This window comes from Drosophila montana, unplaced genomic scaffold (assembly GCF_035044405.1).
Source record: "Drosophila montana isolate Dmon_TW-CO22-7 unplaced genomic scaffold, ASM3504440v1 contig_3213_1, whole genome shotgun sequence".
Lineage (NCBI taxonomy): Eukaryota > Metazoa > Arthropoda > Insecta > Diptera > Drosophilidae > Drosophila > Drosophila montana.
The window spans coordinates 394,318-410,772 of NW_026998093.1; the positions used below are offsets into that span (position 1 = coordinate 394,318).

The window sequence follows — 16,455 nt, forward strand, 5'->3', positions numbered from 1 at the left end:
AAGGCTCTGTGGCACTGCCCTTTGATGTTGCCTGTTTGCAGCGTCGTCTTCTGCTTGCTTCGCATAACTTTGCTTGTTAACAATTGCATTGTACAACAGCAACAACAGCAACAACAACTACTACAACAGGCGATCCTCTCAATCTGAACCGGCTTTGCCATTTTTAGGTATCAACAGTCGTCGGCACCCCAATGGCCGGCCAACATGGCCTGGGCCAGGACACAATGGACACTCTTTGAAAATAGGTGGCTTGATTTATTTGTCTGCAAATTCGCTTTCTCAAAAGGCATTTGGAGCCTTACATTTTGGCTCGAGCAACTACTTAAGGCAACTTCCTACGAGCCTCGCAAGTTGTCAAAACACATTCGCTGAGCTGTTCCAGATTTGGTGTATCTGTGTGAGTGTGTGTGTGTTTAAAGGTGAAGCTTTGAATATGACGAAGCATCGCTGAATGCCGCATTTATCAAACAAATGCCTTGAATTTTCAGCCTGGGAATGTGAAGTGGGTTTTCAGCTTGTTTCAAACTCTGCGCACAATTTGCCTTTTTCTCAATGAGCGCACAGAGTCTATAGAAAAATACAACATCTATCTAGCGTTGTATTCTCAGCAAATCTTAGGCCAGTTTTGTTGCTCAATTTGTAAACTAATATTTACAACAAAAAATTCTTTTTCAATTAGAAATACTTGTAAAAGCATGGCAGCAGAAAAAAAACGCAAAAACAGGTCGGTAGGCAGATTTTGGGCTTTAAAATTCAAGTTGTAGTTGTTTACTTCTTGAAATTCTTGTGTTATTTCAAAGATTTGCATCCTTGGGAAGAGCTAAGTGCTTGGTATTCTATCTGGAATCATCTGGCAGCCATCTACATTTAACAAGCTTCTGTGAAATCGATCCTCATCCAAGTTGCGGCATGGTTGTTGTTAAGGTCGCAGATTCGATTGCTCCGATTACACATACACAATCACACACACAGACTCGCTCGCACACACACACACACACCGGCTAACCCTTCACTTTGCTCCCCTGGCACATGGTTACTAGAAAACTAAAATGTTCGCTGGCTTTTTTCATGGCTGAGCGGTTGCCAGCAATTCCTTAAGATTGTCACACTGACAAGCCCCGTGTATCGATCTGGGCACATACATAGTTCTTGCACATAGTTCAGCACAGTGCCAAGTCAAGGCGTTCTACTTAAATCACAACAAGAGAACGCAAAAAAAAAAATTAAATAAATAAATATAAACGAAAACCCTTGAGCAGCCAGCGAGCAAGTGTTCAAATTCCATTAAAAGAACATTTACAAATTTGGCAAAGATCACTGGCAACACAAACAAGAACAACAACAATAACAAGAAGAAGAACAGCGGGCAAAAAGTGCAATCCATGCTTAACAAAAAGCGGCTATATCTAGCGACACCTTCGATGGGGGCTAAAAGAACCGAACCGAACCAAACGAAACCAATTGCCACAGAAAGACCTTGAGATCATGCCAAGACAAACAATAACAAACAGCAGCAACTGCAACAATGCCGCCCAACAGCAACAACAACAACAACAACAACAACAACAGCCGCAACAAGGATGAGAGGAGGACTTTTGTCTCCAACAGCGTTTTCCCTAACAACCGAGGTGATAAATAAAATTCTTTATATGCAATCTTTTAATGCAATTTACAATAAAATCAACATGGAGTTTAGTCGCTGGCGGTTGGCGGTTGGCGGCGGCTGTTGGGCAGCAGCTTCTTCCTTTTGGGTTTTCGCTCCGGCTCTGGCTGGCTAAATAACAAGGGGGCACAGCTTGATTTGACATTAGCACAATCCCACAGATCACCTTCCCAAAATGGATTTTGCCGCCGCCGTCGTCCGTCGTCCGTTGCCAGTTGCCAGTTGCTGCCATCAGTTGCTGGGCCTGAACTTTTGCGCAGTGAACAACGGAAATGGAGGCCCAGACCGCGATGATCATTGCGACCAGGCAATAAATACACCATAGAAATGATGTACGGAAAATGATCGCAGCTCTAACTCTCTAGCCAGCCAGCCATCCAGTTGGGCCACGGACCCACAATTCCTCAGCAGCAGAAGCAGCAGCAGCAGCAACGGCTCAACGGGGGTGCTTTAATGCCGGTAAGACGCTGCCGCACAGTGGGATCAAATTTATGAACATGTGTGTGCAGCAGTCGTTTGAAGTTAAATATTTATTTTAGTCCCTTGCATATTTAGCCTTTGATAAATTTATAAACTTTACTCGCAAAAATCTGCAAACTTAACTTAGCATATGCTCAGCGATCAGCAGAAGTAGAATAAGGCTTAAGAAATTGCGGTCTTAACATTATATTTCCCAATTTGAATTTGTTCAATATTTTTTGATCTACTTATTGATTGATGTTTTTAAGCAAGGCGTAATTATAGCCTACGGCTGTAATATTTTCAAATTTTTGAATGATTGTCATCAATTGTAATTGCTATGATATTGCTTTTAAAAGAGAGCTTTTTGATATAGTAGTATGTTAATAAGATTTTGCTCATTTGTAAGGAGCATCGTAATTCTCATAAATTACAAGTTTGCATGCGATATCTTAAATAACAAGAAACCCTTTCTTACAAGACTTCATTTTTCGACAGATTTGCTGCGTGCTATGCGAGGATCTAATTTGTAAATGGTTACAAGTTAGTCCATTGTGCATTGATTTGAACAACCAATACCTTGTGCGACACTTAATTAAAATATATTATAATTTAGGTGCTAATCTGATTATTTTGAAGCGAATATTTAGAAAAAAATATTATTTAAGTAGGAAAAGTTTTCAAAAAAAATTTTACCCTACAAGAAAGAAATTATTTTCTCTCTCTCTCCTCTGTGTGGCAGCCATGGGGCATAATGGCTGTTGCATAGTGTTATCAATTTAATGCATCAGTATTTATCTCAGATTTCAATGCCTTTAACCACTGTGCCCGCTTAGAATCTAGCAGCTGCCAAGATGCGGATGCTTGGGGCTGCCGCCGCTGCTCGTTTGGGCTACCACTTTGCGTCTGGCGGCGGTTGCGGCTGCTGCTGCTGCTGCCGTTGCCGCTGTAGAGGCAGCCGCGGCATTATTAATGATAAATGTGGCTTGCACTCATGATAAATACAGAGAATCGTTGAAAGGTATAAATCAATAATAGAGAAGTTTGTTTGCAGTTAGGCGCAGGATGGAGCCGTGATTTTGCCAGGCTAGGCCAGGGCAGGCCAGGCCAGGCAAGGCAAGGCAAGGGAACAGGCCTGCAGACAATGAGTATGCCAAAACATAATTCAAGTTAAAGGTCTTCTTGTGGTAGCTGCCGCAGCTCATCTGATTAGGGCAGGACAACAGGACGTGAGCAGCCACAGGGTAACTGGGGGAACTGTGGGGAACTCTATTGCTCCTTGGCTTATTGATTGACTAATTAATCGTGGCAAGCGCTGCTGCCAATTACATCAAAATCGAACAGAGACATAAAAGCGACGCGATTATCAATAACAATTAGCCGACGCCTGCGACAAACTGAGTTCATGCGGCGTCCATCAGTGGCGTCCAGTGGCCTGTCAAATTTATGTTGCCCTGGTCCGCTTGCACCTCCTGCCCGCTGATCTGCCTCATGCATTTGAATGCACGAGTTACGCATCCATCAAATGTCAATTGTTTGTCTTGGCGCTCCACCTTCTTGGCGTCAGCGGCCGGAGTCGTAGTCGGAGCCACAGCCTCAGCATCGACGTCGTCGTCGTCGTCATCAGCAACGTCTGTGGCGCGCTTTGCCATTTCTCATAAATCATTCCATGGCTCTGGCGGGCATTACGGCAGCTTCGATGCTGACGACGACAACGACGTCTCGTGGCTGTCAGAAGGAGCCGAGCCGAGAAGGGTGTGGAGGCGAGGCCAAGCAGAATCGCTTTGATGCCCATCCATGGCATTGAACTTGTCTAGCGCTGAGTGTCAGCCGGTTTGTCCAACTCGTTGCAGTTGCTATGGAAAGTATTTTAGATAGTGCCAAGGGGCTGCAGTGCTAAAGATCGACAAACGTACAGACATAGCAGAGAATCGAGATCAAGTATGTGTTTATTTTAGCGTTTAATATATTTGGAACATATATAAAAAATGAAACTTACGTTGTAGAAACTATAAAATATATTTATTTAAAATATTCCAAAAAAAGCCAGTCCATTTTGAAAACATCTGTAAAATGAGACATAGATTCTAGAGTTCCTTAAAACTAGCTCAGCCTTCGGGTCATAAATAGAAATGAGTTTAGCTTTGTGCTTTTAATTTTTATTTGCAGCTTGCAACTTTATCGTGGTTGTTATCCACACAGGAGCTGCTCGAGGACTTTTAATAGACCCAACTGTGTGCGGTATTTATGTATTTATAAGCCCATTCGCTGCACGTTAATGCCGGCATGGGGTCACCTGTGGTTAGAGCACATCCAACTATCAACTTTGCACATTAGACCAGATGAAATGCACGGGGTTTTGCGTCCTTTTTCCGCATTGAATATTCTATGGTTGCCACCTGAAAGAGCCGGTAAACTTTGCATAACAAAACAGGTGCACTCGAGTAGCCTGGCAGGTAGGCGCCCGCCTGCCCGCCTACCTACCCGCCCGCCTGCCTGCCCCTGTGGCCAGCTCCCAGTGGACGCCTACGCGACTCGCCAGACACTCGCACGCGCAATCAGCTGAGTCATTGTGCGCTGGAGCTGCAACTCGTTGGTTGGGATTTGGGTGCCAGCTCATTTGCTAGTGTCCTTTGTTTTTGACCAAGGCAATGACCTACAAGGATTTTTTGCTGCCGGCTCTCTGCATATTTTCATCTGCGCATAAAGATTTATTTCAATTGGGAGCTGCTGCATCCAAAGTTCGTTCCGGCTGTGGTTGCAGCTCACTTTCTTCTTGCGGCCAGAGAATTGCGCTCGCTGCGACCGACCCACATAAATCATTCACAATTAGACGCGGCAGCAACAGCAACAGCAGCAGCATCAGCAGCAGCGGTCACGGCTCTAACACCTGACCGAGTTGCCGCCTGCTAGTCCAATTGGACTCCACTCACTGCCACACTCACATATTCAATTCGTGTCGCATAAGCACTCAAAGCCTGCGAGTGTTGTTTGAGTGTTTCAGTGTGCCAACGTTCCGCTTTATGGTCGCAACATGTTCGAGTTGAATGCCCGCCTGTGTTTGTATCGCAGCGCCTTGATGCGGCAAACGTATCTGCATTGAGTGGCCAAACGAAGCGTCGACGCCGAAGTCGCGGCTCGAACTCGCAACTTGTTCTGTTCACTCTGAATCGTCGAGGCGTGCGGTACTGAAAGCCGGATAATATAATACGAAAAATAACAATTTTATAACCGGTTCGGAACGTAGCGACCCAAAACAGCGGCGCGCGTACCACAATAACAATAACAACAACAAACAACAAAAATAATAACAACAACAACAGCGATTAGCATTCAGCTAGATATTGATATTGGGCAACAATAACAACAAAAGCCATTCAAGAGCCCAGGCGCGTGTGAGTATCCGTATCCGGAACCGTATCCCGTATCCCGTAGCCGTACCCGTGTACAGTATACCGTATACCGAAACCCACTGCAATCCCAGAATATTGTTTGCGATCTATGTGATCTCAGTGAGTGTGTGTGCGTGTGTGTGTGCTTGTGTGTGTGCTTGTGCCGAAATTCGCGTTAATTGAGCTGTAAGTGCTGATTTGTTATACAAATTTGCATCGCTTGCAACGAGGCAAGTTGCAAGTTGGCTGGAAACGCTGCGGCCGCATAAACAAATCTGGCTGCGCGTCTTGGTTCACTGATTTAATGCCACAAACAGATTGCAGATTGTAGCTGTAACTACTGCCGCCACCGCCGCCGCCGCCGCCGTCGCTGCCGTCCCAGCTGCCCCGCCTCGCTGCAACATAGCAGGCGCGCCCTCCTATCCTGCTTGCAACAGTGCAACCTGCTTGGAAGCTTGTTTCTGCGGAAGAGCAGCCGCCACAGTCGCAGTCGCAGTCAGAGCCAGAGCGAGCGCCACACCGCGAGCCGAGCTGAGTGGAGCTTGGGCCAAGAGCCTCACAGAGTCAGATCCGGCAAAAAAACAACAACAAATAAAAATAAAAAAACCAAGAAAAATCAGCCGACGAAGACGTCGTCCAAACATTTTGCCATTGAGCAAAAGAATTTCTTTAAAACAACAACAACGCGCAAAGATTTACAACGCAGACCAAGCAAAAAGTGTAAAGCAAGCAAAGCAGCAAAAAATTAGCGCATACTGGAAGTGCATCTATATATATGTGCATGCATATATGTATACGTTTATGTATATATGTGTGTGTGTGCAGGTGTGTGTGTCTCTGCCAAGTGCTGGCAAAAAGTTGTTTAACTAACCAAAAGAAAAAGTTTGAAAAGTGTCAAGCTAAGCGGCGCGGCCAATAACCTAACGACAACCAACGCCAACAACAAAAACAACGCTAACAACAACAACAACATTTTGTGCAAGGCATGCAATGGCGACCCCGTGTACGGGCCAGCCTGCGGTTTAATTACCGTTATCCTTGTAATAACAACTACAACAACAACAGCAGCAGCAGCAGCTAAGCCAAGTGCAACCAGGTCTTGGATTACGTTTACGCCTCGCACCGCAACCGAAGGAAAGGACGAAACGAGACGAATCGACGCGTCGACAGGTGAACATTCCAATTGGCATAAGGCAAGTGGCTAATTGGCACCGCTTCACACAGCAACACATTCAAAACAGGTGAGTTTAACGTACTTGATTCGCTGCAAGTGCAGCTACGAAGTGGGCTGGAAGTACTGTTATTGTGGGTTCTATTTATAGATTAAAGAGCATATCGAAATTATAAGTCTTATGATAGAACGTTGTTATAGAACGGACTTCTTAGTCTACAAATCTGGAATTATTATTATGGAGTTAGGAGCAATATCCGTAGTTGATATGACATTTAAATGTTTCATTAAATTATTGTTATTGTTATTATTGTAATATCAAAATCAGTTTTGCAAATGTGCTTCTGTTCGCACTCTTAAAAGAATTTTCTATTTTTTTTTTTTTTTGTATAACTCAGACAAAGCTGGGTTAGTGTAAAGACTTTTTTATTGCAATGAATTGTTTCTTAGTTTCATAATTTGAAAATGGTTAATGTTAAGTTGCTTCTTTACATATTCTTCTTGTTTTCCCAAATTTGTTTTCCCTTTTTATGTACTGAGCTCCCCTCAGAACTCTTAATTTTCTCGGAAAGCAAATCTTTTCTTGTTCCTAGCTGAAGTTATTTTTAAAGAGTTTTCATCAATTCACTCTGCAGGATGCCAATTAGAGAGAGAGAGAGCGAACGAGAGCGATATAGATAGATCAATCTGCTGTCAGAGGCTGGCTTCATAACTAGGCGCTAAGTTGCCCCAACATTTGCGTACCACAATTCGTTGCACGCTCCCATTATGGCTCACGGATCACGGATCGATGCAATTGCATTTAGCGTAACATTTTCGATTATGCACAGCAATAAGCAGGCACTTCTTGGTCTTGTTAGACAGATCCATAAGTTCAGCTTTGATCTTTTGTTCTTTGGATAAGTTTGGCAGATGCTGACTGCGTCTGGTTGGGTCTGTTCTGTTCTATCTGATCTGGCTGATCGGTCTGGCGGTGCACATGAAAGGCGCTGGGCCGGGCGGAGCTTTGAATGTGGCATTTCAGAGCCAATTCCAGGGAAGTCCACTTCAAACAGAGAGACGAAACCTATCGACTTGTTGTCCATATGCGCACTTGGACAATCGTCTGACAGGGCGCTGCAGCAACTCGCGCTCTCCCAAAAGGGCAAACACAGACAACTTGGCTGGGCTCCCAGTCCACAGTCTGTCTATCTGTCTGTATCTCTCAATTCCATTAGACAGCCCATATGGAGCCTGAGTGTGTGTGCTTGTGTGTGCGTGTGTGTGTCTGAAAAGTGAATTTATGCCGCGCTGCTGCAACAATTGATGCTGAAAAATGATGGCAATGACAAAGTGATTACTGCGCAGCGCTTAGAAAGCGGCTGGAAAATTGGAAAATATTCCTACAACAACAGCACACAAGTGCGCAAGCAATCAAAGCTCAAGTTAAAAATGATGATGAAAAAAAAAACAAAAAAAAAATACTTCAAACAATTTCAATTCTCAATTCACAGTTCTCAGTTCTCTCAATTGAAGCGTTAACATGGCCAAGTTGCCACAGTGGCCACAGCAGCTGAGAAAAGTGAAATGCGCCGCAGACAAAGGAGGCGCATCATTAATCATTAAGTTGTTGTTTTTACAAACGCAGCTAAAATATACTTACTATAGGCCATAAGTAGTTGCCTACTTAGTTCGACTGAGATTGAGCCCTGGCCACGTTTGGTTCGGGTTCTTGCGGGTTCTTGCCAGAAAGGCGCACGTTCTTGATTTGAATCTCACTCTCCCTCGGTGTTTGGCTTTTTGTAAATTGCTCGTCGTCATGCTTTTATGATTTGGTATTTTCTGTTGGTATTTTTATTTTCATTTTTTTATTTCATTCTTTTTGTTGTACTCTGAATTCGATGCGCCCAACTTGATAAGCACCAGCGCGCTCTGCAGCATTGCTGAGTTATTGTTATACCTTTTATTTATGTGTGTGCCAGTGTGTGTGTGTGTGCGGGTGTGTGTGTATATATATATATAGGTGTGTCCAAAGCCCAGCCCCTGGCCCAGCCTCGGAGAGAAAGAGCAGCCACACAGTATCCAGCTAAACTTTTTCGAGTGCCTGCGCGATATCAAAATGTAAAATGTCTCGCATAACAAAGTTTTGGGCAAACATTCAACTAAACCATGACAGTTATTGAATACTCTATGTCCCGGCAGTTCTTTGAAATATGAGCCCGGAGTGTAGGAATATGCTTAAATCCAGAGCTATGCAAGTCTTGACGTCAGAACATGAAATTGCCATAAAGTTTTCAATCAAATTAAAACAATTTTTGTGCTAGATGCTTTTGTTTTAACTGAATTATATTTTAATTATTTAGAATTCGACATTTTTCGTTGTCTCTGGCAAATATTTCATGCCACTTTCTTGCACAGGGCAACATGTACTCAACATCGCGCAGAGCAACTGCTGCACATCAAAATTTTATTGTAGTTACATCAAATTGACGAGCAGCGACGCCCCCCGCCCAACAGCCAACAACTCTTAACGTGCCACAAGAAAATACAATAATTTCACTTGGCGTACAGTTTATTATATAATTTTTGTCCCTTTTTGACTTTTATCTTACGTTTATTATGCCCCATGGAATTTGCGAGACTTCCAAGGGCTGCTGCTGGAGGTCAATGTCTCTTACCGCCAAGACGTGGTAAGACAAGGCGGCCCCCTCACCCCTTCAGCATCCCGCAGCCAACTACCGCCTGGAGTTGTAATAACTTTGGCACAAGTTTTGTTGTACATTTTGTTAGCCTTGTCGGTCGACCGGCAGCTGCCCCCTGCTAAAGTGCTAAAATACTTTGACGCATTCTTTGCACTTCTTTCCCGGAGCAGCTGTCCAAATGCCAAACTGCGAATACACCTACGAAGCAACCACCCACACACCCACAAATACACACACGCATACGCATATACAGTCCACTTGGCCAACCCTCGGCAAGTAAATGGAGAACAAGAAGTTGAAGAAAAAAACGTTGACTTGTAATAATCATAATCGTAAATTTGCAAAAAGCTGGCCGAGCTGTGTCCTTACACAGCGCCAGGTCCTTTGGGGCCATTTAGCATTTTGCGCCAAGCATTCGGATGAAGATGAAGCCTCGGCCATCTCTGCAGCTATGTATCTGCGCGTGGGCGTGCACAGAGAGGGCGAGCTGGAATCTTGGAGTAGGCGTCATCATCATCATTTCGGTGCCTCCTTTGGCTTTGTCGTTGGCCGCATTACAAGTGCGTAGGTCCACGCCCCTGCGGGACATCAAAATACATATAAAACGCTATTTAAAACCGCCTTTAATGCTATTTCCTAATGCGGCCAAATAAGTTTAAAATTGCAAAGTAAATTCGTTTTCTAGTTATTGCATAAAAACACAATCTTATCAAAACTGAGGCGATTTTCATTAAATATATTGTCTTGATTACGAGTTGTTGTCCAGTTTGCTTCTGCAAATAAAATTTAGTTCCGTTTCATCCCTAATTCACGCCGAGCTCAAGACATGCTCTTCTTTCTTCTCAGCACATGCCACGCCTAGGCAGGCATTTAAAAAGTTTGCTTAACTTCATTTGGAAGTTTTATTACCAGCTTTGGGTGGGGGCGGGCGAAGAAAAAAAAACTCGAGTCGGGCCACTTCGCTACGCATTTTTGCACTGAAATTTGCTCTATTAAAATTCCAAGGCGCCGTTATGGCATCGCCTCAACTGGCTTCAACATGCAGCAGATGCCACTATCAACGCGCCCCAGCAAGTGGAGCAGGCATCATGCAGGTTGCTGCCACTGCTGCCAGTTTTTCCTCCTTTTTGTAAAACCATGGCCTTATCCTGGCTGCCTGGCTGGCTGGCTGTCGGCTTAGCAGTTTTGTTCTGCAGCAGCAGCAGCAGCTGCAGCAGCGTCCTCGTTGTCTTTGGATAAGTCTTAGTTATGCGAGGGACTGGCATTTATCTTCTGATAATAGTTAGTTGTGCGTTACGAGCAGTGGCGCCTGCAAAAGGGGTTGGCTTAGCACAGGCCATAAGATGATAACTGTGCCCCTAATCTAATGCTTATTGTAATGAGCTATTCGTAATGCGTTCACCTTTATATATCGCATTCTATAAAGCCAATCACAATCCCCCTTTTGTTGAGCCCCTGCTCATACATATCGAAGCATATGCACAGGCGCCATTTTCTTTTCCCTGGAAAAAATATGCATCCAGCGAGAGCGAGATAGAGAGAGAGCCGTACATTGTGGCTGCCACCCAGCTGCAAGCCCCAGAACCTCCTCAGCACGGTTCAGTCAAAATGTTTGTTCCTTAGAGTCTCTACAGATTCGCCTCCTGCATCCGCTTGCAACTGTTTCAGCTAAAATGTTTATCTATTTAACTGTAAGCAGAATAAACGCAGGCACAGACGAGCAACAACAACAACAACAATGGCAACAACTACAATAGATCTGTTTTACGTACAAATAGTGTGCCCAAGTTCTGGCCACGTTCTTTGCCCCGCTCGCTCCCCTTGGAATACTTTTGAGGTTTTCTCTGTATGGCGACACACGCGCCAACTTCTATTGTTAAACTTTAATGCCGCTGGGGGGCGGTTCAGCGCTTGGGCGTGGCAGGGCAAATTTCATGAAAATTGTCCTCAGCCAGGCAAAAGTTTTTTAGTTTTCCTCTGTTGCTCAGCTCCGCTCAGACGAAAGCGTTATTTTATTGAATTTTTTTTGTTGGCCAAAATTGTTGGCACAAACTTTTCCATTTCATTTTCCATTCTTGTCCATTTGCCTGTTACTCACTCTCCCTCTCTCTCTCCTTGCCCTTCTGTCTGCATTCCTCTCTGGAGCTCCTGCTCTTTTTCACACTGCTCATTTTCTTTGTTGTTGCCTGTGGCAAGTTTTTAAGAACTTGCTAGTTTTTTGTTGGTTTTGCGTAGATTTTCTACCCCTCTTGTGTTCTTTTTTCTTTTTTTGCATTAGGTGGCTGTTGAGGCGTAAAGTTCAATGGCGGGTTAAATGGACTTAATACAGGAACTTTTTAGAACTTTTCTCTCTTTTTTTTTTATTATTTCGTTATTGTTGCCTGTGCTAAACTTCTGGTGTTGATCGTTCGTTCTCATCCCAAAGCTGTTCTGCAACAAAGTGAAAGTTTTTGTTCAACAGCTTAAAAGGAGATTGGCATTTTTCCTCTTTTTTTGTTGAGGCAAAAAGGATAACAGGTTGAAAACCCAGCTACGTGATGGCTGGCCATGTGTGTGTTGGGTGTGAGCTACATGTTGGGTTTCAAATTTCTGGCTTCTATGCAGCTTGGGGTTGGTAACAAAGTTGTGTAAAGATTTGTAAAAACTATTTTCGGTGCTAAACATTACGAGACAAACATAAAATGTGGGAACGTGTGTAAATACAACTATTATGTTTGTGGTTTTTAGCTCAAATAGAGCTTTGTAAATGTGCATTAGAAAATATTTGCTAAAATAACCGACAGAATATCAAAATAACTGTTTTGTTTGGCTTTTATGTGCGAATTTTCTTTAACATATAAAAGTAACCTTAAATAACCCCTCAAATGATCTGCTTCACTGCACATTTAAAATTTATTTAATAATTCGTTATGTATTTTTTATCTGCTCATTTTTATATTTACCACCTACCACCAAATTCTCAACCTTTAACACATTTTGCAAGTCACTCAGTAAACAACAAAAGAATAAAAAAATTGCAAAACGTTCAGCGCGTGTCTAAAAATTAGTTTCCCTCACGACAGACCCTTCTGCTGATGCCCACCCTCCCGCGTCCAAGCGTCAACGTGTTTGCTTACAAACTTGGCACGGAGAGCAGCAAAGAAATTTGTAGCCAGTTATGCAAAAAAGGCCAACAACAAAACCGTCAAAAAATAAAATAAGAAAAAACTGAAGCAAACTGCGGCCCGTGTCAACTTTTTATGCTTTTGCCCAAAGGACATGGCAGCAATTTTTTCGCATGCGCCTACCAAAGCGCATGGATGTTGAGGGGGGCTTGGGACGGGGGTAACTGCGAGTTGAGGCGACAAGTTGTTAAGTAAGCAGCGAAAACTCAAATAAAAGGCCGACAGAGGGGTGTCCGTTGGGCGAGCAGGCGCCGAAAAATTTTTTTGGAATAGTTTGTGGAGCGTAAAAAGTTGTGTGAAAAACAAAAAAAAATACAAGAAAAAGCTGTACGGCAAGTGATGGCAGGGAGAGCTGCAAATGGAGGTGTGAAAAAGGTACCTATTTGCCGGACAAAAGACCAAACTTGCGAGTGTTTGCAGCTCTTTTCCGCTGAGATTTTTCTTGTTCGCTTTTTGTTTTATGACAATGCAAACAAAACAAGACCAAGCTAAACCGAACCGAACCGAACTAAAAGTGAGAAAAGCAAGCGCCGTAGATTGAAGCAATTCTCAGTTCGAGAATCGCCACAAGAAACTGCGGAATGTCATTGTATATGCATATTAAAATTTGCTTATGCCAAAGGTAGGCAGCAGCTGGAGCTGGAGCTGGAGCTGAAGTCGTAGCCGCAGTTGAAGACGGAGCCGTGGCCAGAAGTGGAAGTGGAACTGCTGAAGCTGCTTTGAGGCCGGGTGTTGTGTACCTGCAGTTTGTCTTAGGCGGCTTTTGTTTGGTTTCCGCTTCACACTTCACTTGAGCAGAGGAGGAGTGCGCAAAGCAGGGGTGAGGGCTTGGCTGAAGACGTCGGGGGCTGCTGTTGCTGCGGTTTATGTGACATGCGGGCGACGCGACGCGACACTCGCTGGCAGGTGAGTGGCAGTGGCACTGCCAGAGCAGGCCAAGGCAAGGCAGGGCGTGGCAAGCACAGAAGTCATACAACAGACGCAACAACACAAAAGGCACAGACAACAGCAACAGCAACAACAACAACAACAGGAGAGGACAACAACACTTCCAACTTGTCATACAAAACGGCTGGCGACAATCAATGGAATTTATATGCCCCGGCCGAGAGACGGCGAGACACAGAGCCCCGAGTCGCACTCAGATGCAGAGGCAGAAACTGAACCTGAATCCAAAAAGCGAAACCCGCAACCCTCAGCCAGTATTTCGCCATGGCTCTGACATGTGTATAAATGTACGGCGAGTGTGTGTGCGTATGCGTGTGTGTGTTTGTACTTAAACATTTTTAACGCCATTTGATGCCTTTTCACACATCGAGGAAGCGAAAAACAAACAGCCAAACTCAAGAAACACTTAGTCAGGCGACCCCTCCTACAGCTACTTCTTCAGTTGTGTCTTGTGTGTGCATGTGTGCATGCGTGTGTCCATATCCTTGAGTTCATTTCAGCACACACACACACACACACGCATTTGATCCTGCCAGCAAGCCGCTTAATGCTGTCTGTGGTCTTGTGTTTACATTAAACGGAATAGCAAACCCCAAAACCTAAATCTAAGACCGAACCCAAACCAAGGCAATCCCTTTGCCCCCCAGCCACGCACCGATACCCTCGGTTGCTGTATTGAATTTCACGCATCATTTGCCAAAGGCTGCTTTTTGGCTTTACCACTCGGACTCCGACTTGAACCTGGCAGCGTGTCCTGTGGCGTGGGTGCAACTTTGCGACTTTGCGGCTTATGCGTCGGGCCCCAAAATGCTTGTTTAAAATTAAAACAAACAGACTCACGTCTCACGGCGGAAAGGGGGCGAGGCTGTGGTCAGGCGTTGAAGTCGGCATTTAATTTCAGACAGGTGCTAGTTGTGTGAGGAAATGTTATATGCTTTGCATATTAGAAAATTCGTTTAGTTTCAGAAATTTGCGGTTGCCAAAATGAAGTGGAAGCCCTTGAAAAAGGATAGGAAATGTGTAAGGGAATATATTTCCAGCGCAACAAAATGAGGATCAGGTGTGGCAGGCCCTTAAAGTTGGGAGTGGAAGGATAAAGCAAATGGAAAACCCTTCAAATATGTACATAGAAGTGCTTTGAATTTTGATTGGGTATCATTTCCATCAAGTGCACTCGACAAACACTTTTGCTAGACTTTTGAAATGAATTACGAAACGAACTTAAAGTATAGCTTATAATTTACTCAAATTTAAATAAAATAAGCCTGTGCATCTATCTACCAAAGGGAGTAAAAATAATTAAACGATAAAAAAATGTAAATGAAAAACGACATTTTCACGCCTTTATACGCTGATATATTAAGCTGATTTTTTGGTTGTCTCTGCTACAAACCCCAAAAACCACAAACGGACATTTCGTAATTAACGTAATGCAAAGAGACGCACATATATATGTACATATCCATATAAACATGATATAGTAAACACACATACTATGTATATTTATATTCAGTATTTGTTGTTGTTGCTGTTTTGGCCATTTGTTGGTTTTTGTCTGCTGAACTTTTCCCAATGCTGATTAATGTAGATTGCCCACCAAATGTGTGCACGTTAGCATTAAAAATTTTTCAACTTTTATTAGACCAATTAAATTGCGGTTGAAACAGAAGAGTTCAAAAAACCAGAAATCAAGCGGCGCTTTTTTATATGTATATAGCCACCATATATATATAGTTTTTTCTTTTTGTAAGTTTATTTGCCATTTAATGTGCAGCAATTTTCAGTCAACAATGGGACATTCGGGCAGACCATGGGACGGCGAGCCATGAAAGTGTGGAGCTATTAAGAAATGAAGATATTTGTTCGGGTGAAGCGATAATATGTTTGAAAACCAAAGCAGGGGCGGGGGCAGCATAGGGGGCAGGGGTACTGCTCAACTAATTAGCCATCATCATCAGCGGCGGCGGCTCTACCCATTTTCCATCAGACACAAACAGTTAACTGCATTCGGTTTCTGGTCAGGTCGCGCCTGGTCTACTCTGGTCTGCTCGGTTCTGCTCTACTCTGCTCTGCTCTGGTCTGGTTTGGTTTGGTCTAACCGCAGGTACATGATGGTTGCGCTGAGGGCAGGCGGGCGTTAGTAACTAAATTAGCGGCTGGCCACAACAACAAAATACTTGACGTGGAGGTTGCTACGTTTTTTCGGCCATCTCGATGGCTTGGGTTTTTTTCATTGTTTTTGGTTATTTTTTTTTTCTACCTTCTGGTTCTTATTTGTTCCCGAATGCAACCACAAATTATTGAGCGGCCGAGTGTTTCAGTAGTTGCCTTTTTGGTGGCTCTTCGTTTAGAGACTGTGCTTGGCTGCCCTGTCTGCCGCTTAATTTCCAGTTGCAGTCGCTGGCTAATACAGACATCTTTCGGTTCTAGAGAGTGGCGCACTTTTAGATAAAAGGTTTTTCATGTCGTCTCCATTTCAAATTCATTCTCATAGCCAGGGTGCAAAAAGCATCTAGAAAAACGAGCCAAGTAGAAGAAGGCAGCAGCAGACAACGGTAGTAGCTCTTTCTCTTCACTCTCTCGTCACTCGTGAAAACTTTTAGTGGAAACCGTTGGACAGCAAATTATGCATGCAGCGGTGCGGCGTGGTGGGGCAGTGTGGTGGCGGTGGCGGTGGCAGCACTCTTAAAAGCCCACAGCTTATTAATGTTTGTCCAAAATTTAAGTGTCTGCTGGCATTTGGCCTCGTCCCGAACGGCTACCTCAGCTGCTTTTATGTGATTTAAGTTAGCTAAAATGATTTCGTCTGTCATTAATTTAACCAACGTCAAAAGCGAGTTATTAGCGTGCGGGTCTCCCAAACACGTTTCCAGTTTTTGTTGCTGTTGTCTTTAGATGAGGGGAGTTCGCGACAGAATCGCTGCAGGCCTTTGCCGCCTTATTGCTATCTGCTGTCCGCTGTCTACTGAAGAAGCTC

The 16,455-nt window shown here is 43.9% G+C and overlaps 1 protein-coding gene across 2 annotated transcripts in view; it reads left to right on the forward strand.

Moving 5' to 3' along the window:
- The first annotated feature begins 4,717 nt into the window (after positions 1 to 4,717).
- LOC135432793 (uncharacterized) overlaps positions 4,718 to 16,455 on the forward strand; it is a 45,470-nt gene continuing 33,732 nt past the window's right edge. For both annotated transcript variants that reach the window (XR_010436965.1, XM_064688624.1), the window contains exon 1: positions 4,718 to 6,755. The gene's annotated coding sequence lies outside the window, so the exon portion shown is untranslated. The remainder of the gene's footprint in view (positions 6,756 to 16,455) is intronic.